General features: G+C 50.0%; 31 non-coding genes across 31 annotated transcripts; all 31 read left to right on the top strand.

Moving 5' to 3' along the window:
• Positions 1 to 1,133: 1,133 nt before the first annotated feature.
• TRNAQ-UUG (transfer RNA glutamine (anticodon UUG)) lies at positions 1,134 to 1,205 on the top strand. The gene has a single exon. It is a non-coding gene; the product is annotated as a tRNA-Gln (tRNA).
• Positions 1,206 to 1,542: 337 nt separating this feature from the next.
• Positions 1,543 to 1,614, top strand: TRNAE-UUC (transfer RNA glutamic acid (anticodon UUC)). Its single transcript has one exon. It is a non-coding gene; the product is annotated as a tRNA-Glu (tRNA).
• Positions 1,615 to 1,619: 5 nt separating this feature from the next.
• On the top strand, positions 1,620 to 1,691 carry TRNAQ-UUG (transfer RNA glutamine (anticodon UUG)). The gene has a single exon. It is a non-coding gene; the product is annotated as a tRNA-Gln (tRNA).
• Positions 1,692 to 7,124: 5,433 nt separating this feature from the next.
• On the top strand, positions 7,125 to 7,196 carry TRNAE-UUC (transfer RNA glutamic acid (anticodon UUC)). Its single transcript has one exon. It is a non-coding gene; the product is annotated as a tRNA-Glu (tRNA).
• Positions 7,197 to 7,366: 170 nt separating this feature from the next.
• On the top strand, positions 7,367 to 7,438 carry TRNAE-UUC (transfer RNA aspartic acid (anticodon GUC)). Its single transcript has one exon. It is a non-coding gene; the product is annotated as a tRNA-Glu (tRNA).
• A 412-nt stretch (positions 7,439 to 7,850) lies between these two features.
• Positions 7,851 to 7,922, top strand: TRNAE-UUC (transfer RNA glutamic acid (anticodon UUC)). Its single transcript has one exon. It is a non-coding gene; the product is annotated as a tRNA-Glu (tRNA).
• Positions 7,923 to 7,927: 5 nt separating this feature from the next.
• Positions 7,928 to 7,999, top strand: TRNAQ-UUG (transfer RNA glutamine (anticodon UUG)). Its single transcript has one exon. It is a non-coding gene; the product is annotated as a tRNA-Gln (tRNA).
• Positions 8,000 to 8,817: 818 nt separating this feature from the next.
• Positions 8,818 to 8,889, top strand: TRNAE-UUC (transfer RNA glutamic acid (anticodon UUC)). Its single transcript has one exon. It is a non-coding gene; the product is annotated as a tRNA-Glu (tRNA).
• A 488-nt stretch (positions 8,890 to 9,377) lies between these two features.
• On the top strand, positions 9,378 to 9,449 carry TRNAQ-UUG (transfer RNA glutamine (anticodon UUG)). Its single transcript has one exon. It is a non-coding gene; the product is annotated as a tRNA-Gln (tRNA).
• Positions 9,450 to 10,028: 579 nt separating this feature from the next.
• TRNAE-UUC (transfer RNA glutamic acid (anticodon UUC)) lies at positions 10,029 to 10,100 on the top strand. The gene has a single exon. It is a non-coding gene; the product is annotated as a tRNA-Glu (tRNA).
• A 171-nt stretch (positions 10,101 to 10,271) lies between these two features.
• Positions 10,272 to 10,343, top strand: TRNAD-GUC (transfer RNA glutamic acid (anticodon UUC)). The gene has a single exon. It is a non-coding gene; the product is annotated as a tRNA-Asp (tRNA).
• Positions 10,344 to 10,514: 171 nt separating this feature from the next.
• TRNAE-UUC (transfer RNA glutamic acid (anticodon UUC)) lies at positions 10,515 to 10,586 on the top strand. The gene has a single exon. It is a non-coding gene; the product is annotated as a tRNA-Glu (tRNA).
• A 5-nt stretch (positions 10,587 to 10,591) lies between these two features.
• TRNAQ-UUG (transfer RNA glutamine (anticodon UUG)) lies at positions 10,592 to 10,663 on the top strand. The gene has a single exon. It is a non-coding gene; the product is annotated as a tRNA-Gln (tRNA).
• Positions 10,664 to 11,726: 1,063 nt separating this feature from the next.
• TRNAE-UUC (transfer RNA glutamic acid (anticodon UUC)) lies at positions 11,727 to 11,798 on the top strand. Its single transcript has one exon. It is a non-coding gene; the product is annotated as a tRNA-Glu (tRNA).
• A 5-nt stretch (positions 11,799 to 11,803) lies between these two features.
• TRNAQ-UUG (transfer RNA glutamine (anticodon UUG)) lies at positions 11,804 to 11,875 on the top strand. The gene has a single exon. It is a non-coding gene; the product is annotated as a tRNA-Gln (tRNA).
• Positions 11,876 to 12,693: 818 nt separating this feature from the next.
• Positions 12,694 to 12,765, top strand: TRNAE-UUC (transfer RNA glutamic acid (anticodon UUC)). Its single transcript has one exon. It is a non-coding gene; the product is annotated as a tRNA-Glu (tRNA).
• Positions 12,766 to 13,012: 247 nt separating this feature from the next.
• Positions 13,013 to 13,084, top strand: TRNAQ-UUG (transfer RNA glutamine (anticodon UUG)). The gene has a single exon. It is a non-coding gene; the product is annotated as a tRNA-Gln (tRNA).
• Positions 13,085 to 13,663: 579 nt separating this feature from the next.
• On the top strand, positions 13,664 to 13,735 carry TRNAE-UUC (transfer RNA glutamic acid (anticodon UUC)). Its single transcript has one exon. It is a non-coding gene; the product is annotated as a tRNA-Glu (tRNA).
• Positions 13,736 to 13,906: 171 nt separating this feature from the next.
• Positions 13,907 to 13,978, top strand: TRNAD-GUC (transfer RNA aspartic acid (anticodon GUC)). The gene has a single exon. It is a non-coding gene; the product is annotated as a tRNA-Asp (tRNA).
• Positions 13,979 to 14,149: 171 nt separating this feature from the next.
• TRNAE-UUC (transfer RNA glutamic acid (anticodon UUC)) lies at positions 14,150 to 14,221 on the top strand. The gene has a single exon. It is a non-coding gene; the product is annotated as a tRNA-Glu (tRNA).
• A 5-nt stretch (positions 14,222 to 14,226) lies between these two features.
• TRNAQ-UUG (transfer RNA glutamine (anticodon UUG)) lies at positions 14,227 to 14,298 on the top strand. Its single transcript has one exon. It is a non-coding gene; the product is annotated as a tRNA-Gln (tRNA).
• A 337-nt stretch (positions 14,299 to 14,635) lies between these two features.
• Positions 14,636 to 14,707, top strand: TRNAE-UUC (transfer RNA glutamic acid (anticodon UUC)). Its single transcript has one exon. It is a non-coding gene; the product is annotated as a tRNA-Glu (tRNA).
• Positions 14,708 to 14,878: 171 nt separating this feature from the next.
• Positions 14,879 to 14,950, top strand: TRNAE-UUC (transfer RNA glutamic acid (anticodon UUC)). Its single transcript has one exon. It is a non-coding gene; the product is annotated as a tRNA-Glu (tRNA).
• Positions 14,951 to 14,955: 5 nt separating this feature from the next.
• TRNAQ-CUG (transfer RNA glutamine (anticodon CUG)) lies at positions 14,956 to 15,027 on the top strand. The gene has a single exon. It is a non-coding gene; the product is annotated as a tRNA-Gln (tRNA).
• Positions 15,028 to 15,605: 578 nt separating this feature from the next.
• TRNAE-UUC (transfer RNA glutamic acid (anticodon UUC)) lies at positions 15,606 to 15,677 on the top strand. Its single transcript has one exon. It is a non-coding gene; the product is annotated as a tRNA-Glu (tRNA).
• Positions 15,678 to 16,650: 973 nt separating this feature from the next.
• TRNAQ-CUG (transfer RNA glutamine (anticodon CUG)) lies at positions 16,651 to 16,722 on the top strand. Its single transcript has one exon. It is a non-coding gene; the product is annotated as a tRNA-Gln (tRNA).
• A 337-nt stretch (positions 16,723 to 17,059) lies between these two features.
• TRNAE-UUC (transfer RNA glutamic acid (anticodon UUC)) lies at positions 17,060 to 17,131 on the top strand. Its single transcript has one exon. It is a non-coding gene; the product is annotated as a tRNA-Glu (tRNA).
• A 5-nt stretch (positions 17,132 to 17,136) lies between these two features.
• On the top strand, positions 17,137 to 17,208 carry TRNAQ-UUG (transfer RNA glutamine (anticodon UUG)). Its single transcript has one exon. It is a non-coding gene; the product is annotated as a tRNA-Gln (tRNA).
• Positions 17,209 to 17,544: 336 nt separating this feature from the next.
• TRNAE-UUC (transfer RNA glutamic acid (anticodon UUC)) lies at positions 17,545 to 17,616 on the top strand. The gene has a single exon. It is a non-coding gene; the product is annotated as a tRNA-Glu (tRNA).
• A 655-nt stretch (positions 17,617 to 18,271) lies between these two features.
• TRNAE-UUC (transfer RNA glutamic acid (anticodon UUC)) lies at positions 18,272 to 18,343 on the top strand. The gene has a single exon. It is a non-coding gene; the product is annotated as a tRNA-Glu (tRNA).
• Positions 18,344 to 19,073: 730 nt separating this feature from the next.
• Positions 19,074 to 19,145, top strand: TRNAQ-UUG (transfer RNA glutamine (anticodon UUG)). Its single transcript has one exon. It is a non-coding gene; the product is annotated as a tRNA-Gln (tRNA).
• The last annotated feature ends 311 nt before the right edge of the window (positions 19,146 to 19,456 follow it).

Raw genomic sequence — 19,456 nt, 5'->3', positions numbered from 1 at the left:
AGTAAGACTGCTGAGACTGCTGCCTGGTTCCATCGTGTCGTCAAGTGCTAAATTATGTGCGCCTGTCGCCGGTTATCTGCGAGAGGTGATCGCTTCGTATAGGATGTTGTGCACCCGATTTACTCAAGAATATTTGTGCAGTGTCAGCAAAAAAAACTATATAGGAATCTTGTTGATAGTGTGCTTCCAGTGCTTTTGTATTGTTTTCCACACCTCGGAGGCCAAGGACAGGACGTCCTAAAAAGAGGGAAGAAAATGCCGGTACTACCATCTGTTAAAACATTCTTCTTTAAACTCCACGCAAACACACTCCCTGTTAAAGCTTGGCTACAAGATAAAGGGTTTTTCATACCCTGGACAACCAATTGTTATTTATGTAAAAAAGCCAAAACCATAGAACATGTATTTCTGGACTGTTGGGACCCCATTTTCTTCTGGAATGTGCTACAGCGCACTTTAAAGGAAGAGTTGTCTCTTGACCCTTACGGAATACGCATCTTGCCAGTAAACACACCGCACAATATTCCTTACGACTTAATCATGCTACTTGGCCTCCATGCCGTGTGGAGAACGAAAATGGAATTCGAACATTTTCACCAGGTCGTTCGTCCTGTTTCTAATCATTTCATTGAAAGTGTGGTGCGTCTAAGAGAGGAGCATCGCACACTCCCCGACCCTCCAGTGTAGATTACTTTGCTCGACGACTTAGTCTGCTTCAAATAATTTTAAGCTCGTGTAGGCCAAAGCATGGTCCACCCAATTTATATACATAACAAGTGACTTCAAATGTGAAAGTCAGAAATGAAAAAAAAATCCGGCATAGCCTAGTGGCCAGGATATCTGGCTTTCACCCAGAACGTCCGTGTTCGATTCCAGGCGTCGTAAAGTGCGGTCTCATAGTGTAACGGCTAGCACTCTGGACTCTGAATGCAGCGATTCGAGTTCAAATCTCGGTGAGACCATGCTTTTTATTTTTGCTAATCCAGCAAAAGCTGGCAACGAAGAAACTGTCCGCGAATAGACACTGGTACCAGCGCTCATTCCCTTGGCGCCATCTCTGGCGTGGCCTAGTGGCTAGGATATCCGGATTTCACCCAGAAGGCCCGGGTTCAATCCATGGCGTCGGAAAGTGTGGTCTCATGGTGTAATGGTTAGCACTCTGGACTTTGAATCCAGCGATGCGAGTTCAAATCTCGGTGAGGCCTTGCTTTTTATTTTTGCTAATGCAGCAATAGCTGGCAACGATGACACTGTCCGCGAATAGACACCGGTACCAGCGCTCATTCCCTGGTCACCATCTCCGGCGTAGTCTAGTGGCTAGGATATCTGGCTTTCACCCAGAAGGCCCTGGTTCCATTCATGTAGTCAGAAAGTGCGGTCTCGTGATGTAATGGTTAACACTCTGAACTTTGAATCCAGCAATCCGAGTTCATATTTCGGTGAGACCTTGCTTTTTATTTTTTCTAATGCAGCAAAAGCTCGCAACGACGAAACTGTCCGCGAATAGACACCGGTACCAGCACCCATTCCCTTGACACCATCTCTGGCGTGGTCTAGTGGATAAGATATCTGGCTTTCACCCAGAAGGCCCGTGTTTGATTCCCGGCGTCGGAAAGTGCAGTCTCATGGTGTAACAGTTAGCACTCTGGACTTTGAATCCAGCGATCCGAGTTCAAATCTCGGTGAGACCTTGCTTTCATTTTCCTAATGCAGCAAAAGCTGGCAACGACGACGCCGTCCGCGAATAGACCGTAATACCGATGCTCGCTCCCTTGAGCCATCTCTGGCGTGGTATAGTGGCTAGGATATCTGGCTTTCACCCAGAAGGCCCGCGGTCGATTCCCGGTGTCGGAAAGTGTGGTCTAATGGTGTAATGGTTAGCACTCTGCACTCTGAATCCAGTGATTTGAGTTCAAATCTCGGTGAGACCATGGTTTTTATTGTTGCTAATGCAGCAAAAGCTGGCAACGACGAAACTGTCCGCGAATAGACACTGGTACCAGCGCTCATTTCCTTGGAGCCATCTCCGGCGTGGTCTAGTGGCTAGGATATACGCATTTCACCCAGAAGGCCCGGGTTCAATTCCCGGCGTAGGAAGGTGCGGTCTCATGGTGTAATGGTTAGCACTCCGGACTCTGAATCCAGCGAACCGACTTCAAATCTACGTGAGACCTTGCTTTTTATTTTTACTAATGCAGCGAAAGCTGGCAACGACGAAACTGTCCGCGAATAGACACCGGTACCAGCGCTCGTTCTCTTGTCTCCCTCTCCGGCGTGGTCTAGTGGCTGGCATTCCACTTCCGGCTTTCGAGCGATGCGGTCGCGGAATGTTCGGCTCCGACGGAGCGGTTTCAGTGGCCCGAACGGGCCGCGGTAACAGGGTTTTTGCGCCTAGCACCGACGATTATCAGGTGATTTTGCCCAATCTGCCTTCCGGACGTATCGCTGCGAGTACCGTTTTCATGCATGGTGATCAGATTGCCCGGCCTTACCGCGTCGAAGATTACCGGGACACTTTGGCCAAGCTTGGTGCGCTCGACGACGTTTTGTCGTTGGGGGCATATCAAGTGAACCACGTATGGGCTGTGACACTGACGAGTGCGTAGGCTGCTTGGAAGTTGCTCTCCGGTGTCGATGTGAAGGTAAAGAATCGCCCATGTTTGCTCATTGACCCAAATAACCGCGAGGTTCGCTTGAAGTTTCACTGGTTGCTGCACGGCGTGACCGGTGAAGACGTGCGTGTTGCCTTGACTCCCTATGAGAAAGTATTCGAAGTGAAGCGGGAGAAGTGGCGAGCACCGGGCATCACGGAAAAGGGCCCAACGACGCGGTCTGTGGGACTAAAGCTGCACTCCGACGTCAAGGTGGATGACATTCCGCACCAGCTCAAGATTGTCGGAGAGTTGACTCTCGTTGTCGTTCCGGGCCGTGCACCATTGTGCCTACGGTGCAAGAGTACCGGTCACATACGTCGCGACTGCCGAGTACCCCGCTGCAGTCGTTGTCGCCGCTTCGGCCACGAAGACGACGACTGCGCGAAGACTAATGCCAGTGTGACCGGACCAGCGCAGAAAAGTGACGCCATGGAGCACCTCATGGACGAAGCAGACTCGGAAGAAACAGCAGGAATTAACCCAAACTCTGCTGTGGAAGATGGGTCGTCATGCGGTCAAGAAGAGAGCGTGTGTGAAGCACCAGGTAAGCCCGACGCCGGGCTTCCATATGAAGGCGTAGGAGAAAACAGTGAAAAGGTGGATGCAAGTAGCATTGGCGACACGTTTCTTGGCTTAGCAGACGAGACCCCCTCCGAGGCGGAACCGATGACTGGGATTGAAAGCGACAGTGGCACTGTGACGGGGAAGCGTCCCCGTGACGAAGGGAAAAAAGACAAGAGCACCACTGCTGTCACGCCGGACGAATCACCCGCCAAAACGACTCCCACTCGGAGGCCTCTCATTCGGCCACGGCCAAACATTTAGACAGAGCGCAAGACGGCGGAAACGCCGCCTTCGCCACCTTAAGGACTGTACTGGGACAAGGCGTTCAGGAGGGAATTGCAGTTGTAAGGTAAGTGCCATGCCCCTGGGTTTTTCGTAGCCTTACAATGGTGCAAATAGAAAATTCAATCCGTATGGCCACTTTAAATGTGCGTGGCCTGGCCTCACGGAGAAAACAATGTCAGCTTTATCGACTAGTAAGTGACCTAGACCTTGACATACTGGCAGTCCAAGAGACTAAAGTCCATGGCGACGATGAAACTGGGGGCATGGTGCGCCAATTCTTGCCGCGGTATTCTGCTATATAAAGCCATGCCATAGGGATTTCTTCCGGCTGCGTGTTGTTCGTCAGACAGAGTCTGGGTGCTAAAATAGAAGCCTTAACGTCATGTCCGTCTGGTCGGCTCATTGTTTGTGATGTCTTGTTTTCGGGTTTGGAATGGCGCGTAATATGCTTGTACGCACCGACTGTCACTGACGAAAGACGCATATTTTTCGAACAACTGAAGCAGTGTACCAAATGTAATAGGCTCCTTGTCATTATTCGCGATTTCAACTGCGTCCTTTCAGCCAAAGACAAAACTAGCGAACGACATTACAGGGATGCAAGTACCGCTGTCTTAAGCGATACAGTAAGGGAACATGGTTTGGAGGATGTGGCTGAATGTCTAGGTGGTGGCCGGACTATGCAGTACACCCACTTTCAGGCAGCCAGCCACGCCCGACTAGATAGGGCGTACGTGAGTGTTGAATTGGTACCGCTTTGCAAGGCATAGCGTGTTAACGCCGTTTCATTTAGGGACCACTGCTTGGTTAGCTTTGTAGTAGCTAGCACGAAAGAAATGAAAAGGGCCTTCTAGTGGCAACTATGGAAATCGAATTCGAATCTGCTGAGTGATGGAAAATTTATGAAGGAAGTAATGACGGAAGTTGAAGAAATGAAAGTTCGCAGTAAAAAGACGTTTAGAGAAAAATGGGAGAACTTCAAGCAGGTCGTTAAATTGAAGGCTTTGGACCCCTCGAGCGCTATAAGCAGAGAAAAAGGAGCAGAAGAAAAGCACATGCACAGAAACCTGGAAAAGTTGCTCCTCTAAGAAAGTAGAATCTCCGGATGTTAATTTAAGATATTCGCGCATTGAAATGTAAAATTGACCGGTTCCATGTCGCACGATACCACGGTGCTATGGTTCGGGCAAAAGCCGAGTGACTGATAATGACAGAAGCACCTTCAAAAAAGGCGTTGGGCTCAGAAAAGTGGCATGCGCGACGTAATCAGATAACAGAAATTGAAGACGAGGGTGAAGTCAGCGATGTCGCAGATGTTATCGAGCGTGCTTTCTTTGAGCACTTCCATGGTTTATTCGCCGCCAGCTCAGTTGATGTCGATCGTTTTAAAAAAGATTTTTTACCGCTGATGCCAAAGCTTGACAATAATGCAAAAGAATTATTGGAAGAACCCATTACGGAAGAGGAAGTTAACAGTGCTATTGAAAGTATGCATCCCGGGAAATCGCCTGGCCCTGATGGTCTGACTTCCGCCTTTTATAAGTGTTTCAAGTTTGAAATAACACCAGTCTTAGCTGACGTTTATAATGAGGCATTCGAGCTGAAAATATTACCCCCGTCCTTTTCATCATTTCACACTGTTCTTATACCAAAATCGGAAGACCCCGTTGCACTGCGCAAAGTAAATTCTTACCGCCCAATCTGCCTCACTAATGGAGATTACAAGATATTCATGAAAATCCTAGCTAAAAGGTTGCAAACAGTCATTACGGAGCTCGTGGGGCCACATCAGACGTGCGGCATTAAAGGTCGAACTATCCTCACGAATATACACGCAGCCCGGAGCATCCTCGAATGTTGCGACGCTATTGGTGCGCGAGTCGCAATGCTGCAAATCGACCTCGAGAAAGCTTTTGACAGGGTGCCTCATGAAATTCTGCTGTGCATCCTAGATTATGTGAATTTAGGGAAAATAATCAAAGAGGGGGTTGTCATGGCGTACCGAGACTGCTCAACGCGGCTAATCGTTAACAAGGTGGTGGGGAAGCGCATCCCAGTCAAGCGTTCGGTCCGTCAGGGTTGTCCTCTCTCACCACTATTGTTTTATTTGTACATAGAGTCCTTTTGTTTGAGTGTCATAGAGAATGACTGTGTCCGTGGGTTTAAGCTGCACGAGGTTGAAGTCCGACTGTTGGCTTATGCGGACGATATTGCCATTTTTTGCGCGGACTCTGACAGCATAGCAGATGCTGTCAAATGCGTTACTAACTTCTGTGCTGCAAGTGGCAGCGCTGTAAACTGGGGAAAATGCCTTGGATTTTGGCACGGTGACTGGGCAGAAACCTCAGACAGTTTTGCCAGCATAAGGTTTGTTACGACACCGGTGAAATACTTGGGTGCCCCCCTCGAATGCTACAAAGACAGCGAATCGTACTGGAGGAGCCAAGTGGATAACCTGCGGGAAAGAGTGAACAAGTGGAATGGCTGGAATTGGTCTATGTTTTCTAAAGCCACAATTTGCAACATATTCTTAGTGAGTAAAATTTGGTATATCTTACAAGTCTTACATTGTTCAAGGGTAAACATCCAAAATTTCACCGTGTGTTCACTGTCTTTGTGTGGGAATCGTCTTGGGAAAGATCGAGTCGGACCAATTTATTTCTTCGAGTGCGAAATGGAGGACTCGGCTTGTCGCATTTGTTTTTAAGACAGGTAGTCAATCGATTTTGTTTCTTTAGAGACGTCGACAACCCATTCCTTCGCACTGTCTGTCAACTTCGCCTGGGGCAACACTTGCCTAACATGGTTGTATCAACCTGCAGCGTACCTGGTGGTGTTTATGGCTTTCTCCGCGAAGTTGTACTTTCTTGTAGGTTTCTGTCAGTGCGGTTTTCAATTGAATATTTGAGTCAAGTCCGACGAAGAAAGTTGTACAAGGACCTATGTGATGTGTTTTTACCAGTGCCTATGTATCGGTCCCTTTACAATGTATGCCATGGCCACACTGTACTAAAGCGCGTCAAGGCGATGAAAATATCGCCAGGTGCTAAGAATTTCTTTTTTAAATTACATACCGGTACGCTGACCGTCAAAACCTGGATGGCTGCAAAGGGGTTCTACGTTCCTTGGGGCACGCATTGCATAATATGCAGAAAGGAGGAGACAATTGAGCATGTTTTCATTGACTGCTGGGATGCTGTCTTTCTTTGGGACGTGCTCCAGCGCACGATCAAAAAAGACTTCCCCATAAATGCATATGGCATCCGCTATTTGCATATACAAAGTGACGATGGTACCCCATATGATATGATAATGCTTATGGCTCTTCATAGCATTTGGAAATCCAGGATGGCAGCCATGCACTTTGATGTAGATACACGAGCACCCACCCAGTACTTCAAAGAGTATATAAGAAATTTTGTGGATGAACAAAAGTTGCAGGAATTCCCCCAAAATGGTTGCCGCGCGTCGAATTACTATCGACGATAAAAACATTTTAACAGATGCGTGGCCACATCGTTTGAGCCATGGTTTTTACAATGTTTTGGATTGTGTTGTGTAATTATCAGTTAATATGTGTATTGTTTAAGCGAGCCGAAAACAGGCAATAAAGAAAAAAAAACCGGTGTGGTCTAGTGCCTAGGATATCTGGCTTTCACCCAGAAGGCCCGGGTTCAATTCCCGGCGTCGGAAAGTGCGGTCTCAAGGTGTAACGGTTAGCACTCTGGACCTTGAATGCAGCGATCCGAGTTCAAATCTCGGTGAGACCTTGCTTTTTATTTTTGCTAATGCAGCAAAGCTGGCAACGACGAAACTGTCCGCGAACAGACACCGGTACTAGCACTCATTCCCTTGGCGCCATCTCTGGCGTGGTCTAGTGGCTAGGATATCTGGCTTTCACCCAGAAGGCCCGGGTTCAATTCCCGGCGTCGGAAAGTGCGGTCTCATGGTGTATTGGTTAGCACTCTGGAGTCTAAATACAGCGATTCGGGTTAAATCTTGGTGAGACCTTGCTTTTTATTTTTCCTAATGCAGCAAAAGCTGGCGTTGACGACGCTGTCCACGAATAGACCGCGGTACCGATGCTCGCTCCCTCGAGCCATCTCCGGCGTGGTCTAGTGGCTAGGATATCTGGCTTTCACCGAGAAGGACCGGGTTCGATTCCCGACGTCAAAAAGCGTGGTCTATAGGTGTAATGGTTAGCACTCTGCACTCTGCATCCAGCGATCTGAGTTCAAATCTCGGTGAGACCATGCTTTTTATTTTTGCTAATGCTGCGAAAGCTGGCAACGACAAAACTGTCCACGATTAGACACCGGTACCAGCGCTCGTTCTCTTGCCGTCATCTCCGGCGTGGTCTAGTGGCTAGGATATCTGGCTTTCACCCAGAAGGCCCGGGTTCGATTCCCGGCGTCGGAAAGTGCGGTCTCATGGTGTAATGGTTAGCACTCTGGACTTTGAATCCAGCGATCCGAGTTCAAATCTCGGTGAGACCTTGCTTTTTATTTTTGCTAATGCAGCAAAGCTGGCAACGACGAAACGGTCCGCGAACAGACACCGGTACTAGCGCTCATTCCCTTGGCGCCATCTTGCATTGTCTAGTGGCTAGGATATCTGGCTTTCACCAAGAAGGCCCGGGTTTTATTCTCGGTGTTGGAACGTGCGGTCTCATGGTGTAACAGCTAGCACTCTGGACTCTGAATCCAGGGAACCGAGTTCAAATCTTGGCGAGACCTTGCTTTTTATTATTGCTAATGCAGCAAAAGCTGGCAACGACGAAACTGTCAGCGAATAGACCGCGGTACCAATTATCGCTGCCTTGAGCCATCTCCGGCGTGGTCTAGTGGCTAGGATATGTGGCTTTCACAAAGAAGGCCCGGGTTCGATTCTCGGCAGCGGAAAGTGTGGTCTCATGGTGTAATGGTTAGCACTCTGGACTTTGAATCCAGCGATCTGAGCTCAAATGTCGGTGAGACCTTGCTTTTTATTTTTGCTAATGCAGCAAAGCTGGCAACGACGAAACTGTCTGCGAACAGACACCGGTACTAGCGCTCATTCCCTTGGCGCCATCTCTGGCATGGTCTAGTGGCTAGGATATCTGGCTTTCACCAAGAAGGCCCGGGTTTCATTCCCGGTGTTGGAAAGTGCGGTCTCATGGTGTAACAGCTAGCACTCTGGACTCTGAATCTAGGGAACCGAGTTCAAATCTCGGTGAGACCCTGCTTTTTTGTTTTGCTAATGCAACAAAAGCTGGCAACGGCGAAACTGTCCGCGAATAGACTCCGGTACTAGCGCTCATTCTCTTGTCGCCATCTCCGGCATGGTCTAGTGGCTAGGATATCTGGCTTTCACCCAGAAGGCCTTGGTTCGATTCCCGGCGTCGGAAAGTGAGGTCTTATGGTGAAACTATTAGCACTCTGGACTCTGATTCCAGCGATCCTGGTTCAAATCTCGGTGAGACCTTGCTTTTTATTTTTCCTAATGCAGCAAAAGCTGTCAATGACGACGCTGTCCACGAACTGACCGCGGTACCGATGCTCGCTCCCTCGAGCCATCTCCGGTGTGGTCTAGTGGCTAGGATATCGCCTTTCACCCAGAAGGCCTGGGTTCGATCCCCGGCGTCGGAAAGTGTGGTCTCATGTTGTAATGGTTAGCACTCTGGACTCTGAATCCAGCGATCCAAGTTCAAATCTGGGTGACACTTTGCTTTCTACTTCTGCTAATGCAGCAAAAGCTGGCAACGATGAAACTGTCAACGAATAGACCGCGGTACCGATGCTCGCTGCCTTGAGCCATCTCCGGCGTGGTCTAGTGGCTAGGATATCTGGCCTTCACAAAGAAGGCCCGGGTTCGATTCTCGGCGTCGGAAAGTGCGGTCTCATGGTGTATTGGTTAGCACTCTGGACTTTGAATCCAGCGATCCGAGTTCAAATCTCGGTGAGACCTTGCTTTTTATTTTTGCTATTGCAGCGAAAGCTGGCAACGACGAAACTGTCCAAGATTAGACACCGGTACCAGCGCTCGTTCTCTTGCCGTCATCTCCGGCATGGTCTAGTGGCTAGGATATCTGGCTGGCACCCAGGAAGCCCGGGTTTGATTTTCGGCGTCGGAAAGTGCGGTCTCATGGATTAACGGTTAGCACTCTGCAGTCTAAATACATCGATTCGGGTTCAAATCTCGGTGAGACCTTGCTTTTTATTTTTCCTAATGCAGCAAAAGCTGGCAACGACGACGCTGTCCTCGAATTGACCGCGGTACCAATGCTCGCTCCCTCGAGCCATCACCGGTGTGGTCTAGTGGCTAGGATATCTGGCTTTCACCCAGAAGGCCCGGGTTCAATCCGCTGCGTCGGAAAGTGTGGTCTATTGGAGTAATGGTTAGCACTCTGCACTCTGCATCCAGCGATCTGAGTTCAAATCTCGGTGAGACCTTGCTTTTTATTTTTGCTAATGCAGCGAGAGCTGGCAACGACGAAACTGTCCACGAATAGACACCGGAACCAGCGCTCATTCTGTTGCCGTCATCTCCGGCGTGGTCTAGTGGCTAGGATATCTGGCTTTCACCCAGAAGGCCCGGGTTCAATTCCCGGCGTCGGAAAGTGCGGTCTCAAGGTGTAACGGTTAGCACTCTGGACCTTGAATGCAGCGATCCGAGTTCAAATCTCGGTGAGACCTTGCTTTTTATTTTTGCTAATGCAGCAAATGCTGGCAACGACGAAACTGTCCACGAATAGACACCGGTACCAGCGCTCGTTCTCTTGTAATCATGTCCGGCGTGGTCTAGTGGCTAGGATATCTGGCTGTCACCCAGGAAGCCCGGGTTCGATTTTCGGCGTCGGAAAGTTCGGTCTAATGGATTAACGGTTAGCACTGTGGAGTCTAAATACAGCGATTCGGGTTCAAATCTCGGTGAAGACCTTGTTTTTGATTTTTCCTAATGCAGCAAAAGCTGGCAACGACGACGCTGTCCACGAACAGACCGCGGTACCGATGCCCGCTCTCTCGAGCCATCTCTGGCGTGGTCTAGTGGCTAGGATATCTAGCTTTCACCCAGAAGGCCCGGGTTCAATTCCCGGCGTCGGAAAGTGCGGTCTCATGGTGTAATGGTTAGCACTCTGGACTTTGAATCCAGCAATCCGAGTTCAAATCTCGGTGAGACCTGGCTTTTTTATTTTTTCTATTGCAGCAAAAGCTGGCAACGACGACGCTGTCCGCAAATAGACATCGGTACGAGCGCTCGTTTTCTTGTCGCCCTCTTCGGCATGGTCTAGTGGCTAGGATATCTTGCTGTCACCCAGAAAGCCCGGGTTCGATTTTCGGCGCCGGAAAGTGCGGTCTCATGGATTAACAGTTAGCACTCTGGAGTCTAAATACAGCGATTCGGGTTCAAATCTCGGTGAGACCTTGCTTTTTATTTTGGCTAATGCAGCAAAAGCTGGCAACGACGAAACTGTCAGCGAATAGACCGCGGTACCGATTATCGCTGCCTGGAGCCATCTTCGGCGTGGTCTAGTGGCTAGGATATGTGGCTTTCACAATGAAGGCCCAGGTTCGATTCCCGGCGTCGGAAAGTGTTGTCTCATTGTGCAATGGTTGGAACTCTGGACTTCGAATCTAGCGATCCAAGTTCAAATCTCGGTGACACATTGCTTTTTACTTTTGCTGATGCAGCCAAAGCTGAAAAAAACGAAACTGTCAACGAATAGACCGCGGTACCTATGCTCGCTGCATTGAGCCATCTCCGGCGTGGTCCGGTGGCTAGAATATTCGGCTTTCACAAAGAAGGCCCGGGTTCGATTCCCGGCGTCGGAAAGTGCGGTCTCATGGTGTAATGGTTAGCACTCTGGAGTCTAAATACAGTGATTCGGGTTAATTCTTGGTGAGACCTTGCTTTTTATTTTTCCTAATGCAGCAAAAGCTGGCGACGACGACGCTGTCCACGAATAGACCGCGGTACCGATGCTCGCTCCCTCGAGCCATCTCCGGCGTGGTCTAGTGGCTAGGATATCTGGCTTTCACCGTGAAGGCCCGGGTTCGATTCCCGACGTCAAAAAGCGTGGTCTATAGGTGTAATGGTTAGCACTCTGCACTCTGCATCCAGCGATCTGAGTTCAAATCTCGGTGAGACCATGCTTTTTATTTTTGCTAATGCAGCGAAAGCTGGCAACGACGAAACTGTCCACGATTAGACACCGGTACCAGCGCTCGTTCTCTTGCCGTCATCTCCGGCGTGGTCTAGTGGCTAGGATACCTGGCTTTCACCCAGAAGGCCCGGGTTCGATTCCCGGCGTCGGAAAGTGCGGTCTCATGGTGTAATGGTTAGCACTCTGGACTTTGAATCCAGCGATCCGAGTTCAAATCTCGGTGAGACCTTGCTTTTTATTTTTGCTAATGCAGCAAAGCTGGCAACGACGAAACTGTCCGCGAACAGACACCGGTACTAGCGCTCATTCCCTTGGCGCCATCTTGCATTGTCTAGTGGCTAGGATATCTGGCTTTCACCAAGAAGGCCCGGGTTTTATTCTCGGTGTTGGAACGTGCGGTCTCATGGTGTAACAGCTAGCACTCTGGACTCTGAATCCAGGGAACCGAGTTCAAATCTTGGCGAGACCTTGCTTTTTATTATTGCTAATGCAGCAAAAGCTGGCAACGACGAAACTGTCAGCGAATAGACCGCGGTACCAATTATCGCTGCCTTGAGCCATCTCCGGCGTGGTCTAGTGGCTAGGATATGTGGCTTTCACAAAGAAGGCCCGGGTTCGATTCTCGGCAGCGGAAAGTGTGGTCTCATGGTGTAATGGTTAGCACTCTGGACTTTGAATCCAGCGATCTGAGCTCAAATGTCGGTGAGACCTTGCTTTTTATTTTTGCTAATGCAGCAAAGCTGGCAACGACGAAACTGTCTGCGAACAGACACCGGTACTAGCGCTCATTCCCTTGGCGCCATCTCTGGCATGGTCTAGTGGCTAGGATATCTGGCTTTCACCAAGAAGGCCCGGGTTTCATTTCCGGTGTTGGAAAGTGCGGTCTCATGGTGTAACAGCTAGCACTCTGGACTCTGAATCTAGGGAACCGAGTTCAAATCTCGGTGAGACCCTGCTTTTTTGTTTTGCTAATGCAACAAAAGCTGGCAACGGCGAAACTGTCCGCGAATAGACTCCGGTACTAGCGCTCATTCTCTTGTCGCCATCTCCGGCATGGTCTAGTGGCTAGGATATCTGGCTTTCACCCAGAAGGCCTTGGTTCGATTCCCGGCGTCGGAAAGTGAGGTCTTATGGTGAAACTATTAGCACTCTGGACTCTGATTCCAGCGATCCTGGTTCAAATCTCGGTGAGACCTTGCTTTTTATTTTTCCTAATGCAGCAAAAGCTGTCAATGACGACGCTGTCCACGAACTGACCGCGGTACCGATGCTCGCTCCCTCGAGCCATCTCCGGTGTGGTCTAGTGGCTAGGATATCTGGCCTTCACAAAGAAGGCCCGGGTTCGATTCTCGGCGTCGGAAAGTGCGGTCTCATGGTGTATTGGTTAGCACTCTGGACTTTGAATCCAGCGATCCGAGTTCGAATCTCGGTGAGACCTTGCTTTTTATTTTTGCTATTGCAGCGAAAGCTGGCAACGACGAAACTGTCCAAGATTAGACACCGGTACCAGCGCTCGTTCTCTTGCCGTCATCTCCGGCATGGTCTAGTGGCTAGGATATCTGGCTGGCACCCAGGAAGCCCGGGTTTGATTTTCGGCGTCGGAAAGTGCGGTCTCATGGATTAACGGTTAGCACTCTGCAGTCTAAATACATCGATTCGGGTTCAAATCTCGGTGAGACCTTGCTTTTTATTTTTCCTAATGCAGCAAAAGCTGGCAACGACGACGCTGTCCTCGAATTGACCGCGGTACCAATGCTCGCTCCCTCGAGCCATCACCGGTGTGGTCTAGTGGCTAGGATATCTGGCTTTCACCCAGAAGGCCCGGGTTCAATCCGCTGCGTCGGAAAGTGTGGTCTATTGGAGTAATGGTTAGCACTCTGCACTCTGCATCCAGCGATCTGGGTTCAAATCTCGGTGAGACCTTGCTTTTTATTTTTGCTAATGCAGCGAGAGCTGGCAACGACGAAACTGTCCACGAATAGACACCGGTACCAGCGCTCATTCTGTTGCCGTCATCTCCGGCGTGGTCTAGTGGCTAGGATATCTGGCTTTCACCCAGAAGGCCCGGGTTCAATTCCCGGCGTCGGAAAGTGCGGTCTCAAGGTGTAACGGTTAGCACTCTGGACCTTGAATGCAGCGATCCGAGTTCAAATCTCGGTGAGACCTTGCTTTTTATTTTTGCTAATGCAGCAAAAGCTGGCAACGACGAAACTGTCCACGAATAGACACCGGTACCAGCGCTCGTTCTCTTGTAATCATGTCCGGCGTGGTCTAGTGGCTAGGATATCTGGCTGTCACCCAGGAAGCCCGGGTTCGATTTTCGGCGTCGGAAAGTTCGGTCTAATGGATTAACGGTTAGCACTGTGGAGTCTAAATACAGCGATTCGGGTTCAAATCTCGGTGAAGACCTTGTTTTTGATTTTTCCTAATGCAGCAAAAGCTGGCAACGACGACGCTGTCCACGAACAGACCGCGGTACCGATGCCCGCTCTCTCGAGCCATCTCTGGCGTGGTCTAGTGGCTAGGATATCTAGCTTTCACCCAGAAGGCCCGGGTTCGATTCCCGGCGTCGGAAAGTGCGGTCTCATGGTGTAATGGTTAGCACTCTGGACTTTGAATCCAGCGATCCGAGTTCAAATCTCGGTGAGACCTTGCTTTTTTATTTTTTCTATTGCAGCAAAAGCTGGCAACGACGACGCTGTCCGCGAATAGACATCGGTACGAGCGCTCGTTTTCTTGTCGCCCTCTTCGGCATGGTCTAGTGGCTAGGATATCTTGCTGTCACACAGAAAGCCCGGGTTCGATTTTCGGCGCCGGAAAGTGCGGTCTCATGGATTAACAGTTAGCACTCTGGAGTCTAAATACAGCGATTCGGGTTCAAATCTCGGTGAGACCTTGCTTTTTATTTTGGCTAATGCAGCAAAAGCTGGCAACGACGAAACTGTCAGCGAATAGACCGCGGTACCGATTATCGCTGCCTGGAGCCATCTTCGGCGTGGTCTAGTGGCTAGGATATCTGGCTTTCACCGAGAAGGCCCGGGTTCGATTCCCGGCGTCAAAAAGCGTGGTCTATAGGTGTAATAATTAGCACTCTGCAGTCTGCATCCAGCGATCTGAGTTCAAATCTCGGTGAGACCATGCTTTTCATTTTTGCTAATGCAGCGAAAGCTGGCAACGACGAAACTGTCCACGATTAGACACCGGTACCAGCGCTCGTTCTCTTGCCGGCACCTCCGGCGTGGTCTAGTGGCTAGGATATCTGGCTTTCACCCAGAAGGCCCGGGTTCGATTCCCGGCGTCGGAAAGTGCGGTCTCATGGTGTAACGGTTAGCACTCTCGACTCTGAATCCAGCGATCCGAGTTCAAATCTCGGTGAGACCTTGCTTTTTATTTTTGCTAATGCAGCAAAAGCTGGCAACGACGAAACTGTCAGCGAATAGACCGCGGTACCAATTATCGCTGCCTTGAGCCATCTCCGGCGTGGTCTAGTGGCTAGGATATGTGGCTTTCACAAAGAAGGCCCGGGTTCGATTCTCGGCAGCAGAAAGTGTGGTCTCATGGTGTAATGGTTAGCACTCTGGACTTTGAATCCAGCGATCTGAGCTCAAATGTCGGTGAGACCTTGCTTTTTATTTTTGCTAATGCATCAAAGCTGGCAACGACGAAGCTGTCTGCGAACAGACACCGGTACTAGTGCTCATTCCCTTGGCGCCATCTCTGGCATGGTCTAGTGGCTAGGATATCTGGCTTTCACCAAGAAGGCCCGGGTTTCATTCCCGGTGTTGGAAAGCGCGGTCTCATGGTGTAACAGCTAGAACTCTGGACTCTGAATCTAGGGAACCGAGTTCAAATCTCGGTGAGACCCTGCTTTTTATTTTTGCTAATGCAACAAAAGCTGGCAACAGCGAAACTGTCCGCGAATAGACTCCGGTACTAGCGCTCATTCTCTTGTCGCCATCTCCGGCATGGTCTAGTGGCTAGGATATCTGGCTTTCAACCAGAAGGCCCGGGTTCGGTTCCCGGCGTCGGAAAGTGCGGTCTTATGGTGAAACGATTAGCACTCTGGACTCTGATTGCAGCGATCCGGGTTCAAATTTCGGTGAGACCTTGCTTTTTATTTTTGCTAATGTAGCACAGGCTGGCAATGACGAAACTGTCCGCAAATAGACCCCGGTACCAGTGCTCGGTCTCTTGTCGCCATCTCCGGCGTGGTCTAGTGGCTAGAAATCTGGCTTTCCCTAAGAAGGCCCGGCTTCGATTCCCGGCGTCGGAAAGTGTTGTCTCATGGTGTAATGGTTAGCACTCTGGACCTTGAATCCAGCGATCCGAGTTCAAATCTCGGTGATACCTTGCTTTTTATTTTTGCTAATTAAGCAAAAGCTGGCAACGACGAAACTGTCCACGAATAGACACCGGTACCAGCGCTCGTTCTCTTGTCATCATGTCCGGCGTGGTCTAGTGGCTGGGGTATCTGGCTGTCACTCAGGAAGCCCGGGTTCAATTTTCGGCGTCGGAAAGTGCGGTCTCATGGATTAACGGTTAGCACTTTGGAGTCTAAATACAGCGATTCAGGTTCAAATCTCGGTGAGACCTTGCTTTTTATTTTTCCTAATGCAGCAAAAGCTGGCAACGACGACGCTGTCCACGAACTGACCGCGGTACCGATGCTCGCTCCCTCGAGCCATCTCCGGTGTGGTCTAGTGGCTAGGCGATCGGCTTTCACCCAGAAGGCCTGGGTTCGATCCCACCCGTCGGAAAGTGTGGTCTTATGGTGTAATGGTTAGCACTCTGGACTTTGAATCCAGCGATTCAAGTCCAAATCTTGGTGACACTTTGCTTTCTACTTCTGCTAATGCAGCAAAAGCTGGCAACGATGAAACTGTCGACGAATAGACCGCGGTACCGATGCTCACTGCATTGAGCCATCTGCGCCGTGGTTCAGTGGCTAGGATATCTGGCTTTCACCAAGAAGGCCCGGGTTTCATTCCCGGTGTTGGAAAGTGTGGTCTCATGGTGTAACAGTTAGCACTCTGGACTCTGAATCCAGCGATCCAAGTTCAAATCTTGGTGAGACCTTGCTTTTTATGTTTACTAATGCAGCGAAAGCTGGCGATGACGAAACTGTCCACGATTAGACACCGGTACCAGCGCTCGTTCTCTTGCCGTCATCTCCGGCATGGTCTAGTGGCTAGGATATCTGGCTGGCACCCAGAAAGCCCGGGTTCGATTTTCGGCGTCGGAAAGTTCGGTCTAATGGATTAACGGTTAGCACTCTGGAGTCTAAATACAGCGATTCGGGTTCAAATCTCGGTGAAGACCTTGTTTTTGATTTTTCATAATGCAGCAAAAGCTGGCAACGACGACGCTGTCCACGAACAGACCGCGGTACCGATGCCCGCTCTCTCGAGCCATCTCTGGCGTGGTCTAGTGGCTAGGATATCTACCTTTCACCCAGAAGGCCCGGGTTCGATTCCCGGCGTCGGAAAGTGCGGTCTCATGGTGTAATGGTTAGCACTCTGGATTTTGAATCCAGCGATCCGAGTTCAAATCTCGGTGAGACCTTGCTTTTTATTTTTCCTAATGCAGCAAAAGCTGGCGACGACGACGCTGTCCACGAATAGACCGCGGTACCGATGCTCGCTCCCTCGAGCAATCTCCGGCGTGGTCTAGTGGCTAGGATATCTGGCTTTCACCGAGAAGGCCCGGGTTCGATTCCCGGTGTCAAAAAGCGTGGTCTATAGGTGTAATGGTTAGCACTCTGTAGTCTGCATCCAGCGATCTGAGTTCAAATCTCGGTGAGACCATGCTTTTTATTTTTGCTAATGCAGCGAAAGCTGGCAACGACGAAACTGTCCACGATTAGACACCGGTACCAGCGCTCGTTCTCTTGCCGTCATCTCCGGCGTGGTCTAGTGGCTAGGATATCTGGCTTTCACCCAGAAGGCCCGGGTTCGATTCCCGGCGTCGGAAAGTGCGGTCTCATGGTGTAACGGTTAGCACTCTCGACTCTGAATCCAGCGATCCGAGTTCAAATCTCGTTGAGACCTTGCTTTTTATTTTTGCTAATGCAGCAAAAGCTGGCAACGACGAAACTGTCAGCGAATAGACCGCGGTACCAATTATCGCTGCCTTGAGCCATCTCCGGCGTGGTCTAGTGGCTAGGATATGTGGCTTTCACAAAGAAGGCTCGGGTTCGATTCTCGGCAGCAAAAAGTGTCGTCTCATGGTGTAATGGTTAGCACTCTGGACTTTGAATCCAGCGATCTGAGCTCAAATGTCGGTGAGACCTTGCTTTTTATTTTTGCTAATGCAGCAAAGCTGGCAACGACGAAACTGTCTGCAAACAGACACCGGTACTAGCGCTCATTCCCTTGGCGCCATCTCTGGCATGGTCTAGTGGCTAGGATATCTGGCTTTCACCAAGAAGGCCCGGGTTTCATTCCCGGTGTTGAAAAGTGCGGTCTCATGGTGTAACAGCTAGAACTCTGGACTCTGAATCTAGGGAACCGAGTTGAAATCTCTGTGAGACCCTGCTTTTTATTTTTGCTAGTGCAACAAAAGCTGGCAACAGCGAAACTGTCCGCGAATAGACTCCGGTACTAGCGCTCATTCTCTTGTCGCCATCTCCGGCATGGTCTAGTGGCTAGGATATCTGGCTTTCAACCAGAAGGCCCGGGTTCGGTTCCCGGCGTCGGAAAGTGCGGTCTTATGGTGAAACGATTAGCACTCTGGACTCTGATTGCAACGATCCGGGTTCAAATTTCGGTGAGACCTTGCTTTTTATTTTTGCTAATGTAGCACAGGCTGGCAATGACGAAACTGTCCGCGAATAGACACCGGTACCAGTGCTCGGTCTCTTGTCGCCATCTCCGGCGTGGTCTAGTGGCTAGAAATCTGGCTTTCACTAAGAAGGCCCGGCTTCGATTCCCGGCGTCGAAAAGTGTTGTCTCATGGTGTATTGGTTAGCGCTCTGGACCTTGAATCCAGCGATCCGAGTTCAAATCTCGGTGAGACCTTGCTTTTTATTTTGCTAATTAAGCAAAAGCTGGCAACGACGAAACTGTCCACGAATAGACACCGGTACCAGCGCTCGTTCTCTTGTCATCATGTCCTGCGTGGTCTAGTGGATGGGGTATCTGGCTGTCAATCAGGAAGCCCGGGTTCAATTTTCGGCGTCGGAAAGTGCGGTCTCATGGATTAACGGTTAGCACTTTGGATTCTAAATACAGCGATTCAGGTTCAAATCTCGGTGAGACCTTGCTTTTTATTTTTCCTAATGCAGCAAAAGCTGGCAACGACGACGCTGTCCACGAACTGACCGCGGTACCGATGCTCGTTCCCTCGAGCCATCTCCGGTGTGGTCTAGTGGCTAGGATATCGGCTTTCACCCAGAAGGCCTGGGTTCGATCCCAGGCGTCGGAAAGTGTGGTCTCATGGTGTAATGGTTAGCACTCTGGACTTTGAATCCAGCGATCTGAGTTCAAATCTCGGTGAGACCTTGCTTTTTATTTTTTCTAATGCAGCAAAAGCTGGCAACGACGACGCTGTCCGCGAATAGACATCGGTACCAGCGCTCGTTTTCTTGTCGCCCTCTCCGGCATGGTCTAGTGGCTAGGATATCTGGCTGTCACCCAGAAAGCCCGGGTTCGATTTTCGGCGTCGGAAAGTGCGGTCTCATGGAATAACGGTTAGCACTCTGGAGTCTAAATACAGCGATTCGGGTTCAAATCTCGGTGAGACCTTGTTTTTGATTTTTCCTAATGCAGCACTAGCTGGCAACGACGACGCTGTCAACGAATAGACTGCGGTA

The sequence above is a fragment of the Rhipicephalus microplus genome, chromosome 3 (genome assembly GCF_043290135.1).
Source record: "Rhipicephalus microplus isolate Deutch F79 chromosome 3, USDA_Rmic, whole genome shotgun sequence".
Lineage (NCBI taxonomy): Eukaryota > Metazoa > Arthropoda > Arachnida > Ixodida > Ixodidae > Rhipicephalus > Rhipicephalus microplus.
Note: the sequence above shows the minus strand (reverse complement) of the source record. Positions and strands in the feature narration are given on the sequence as shown.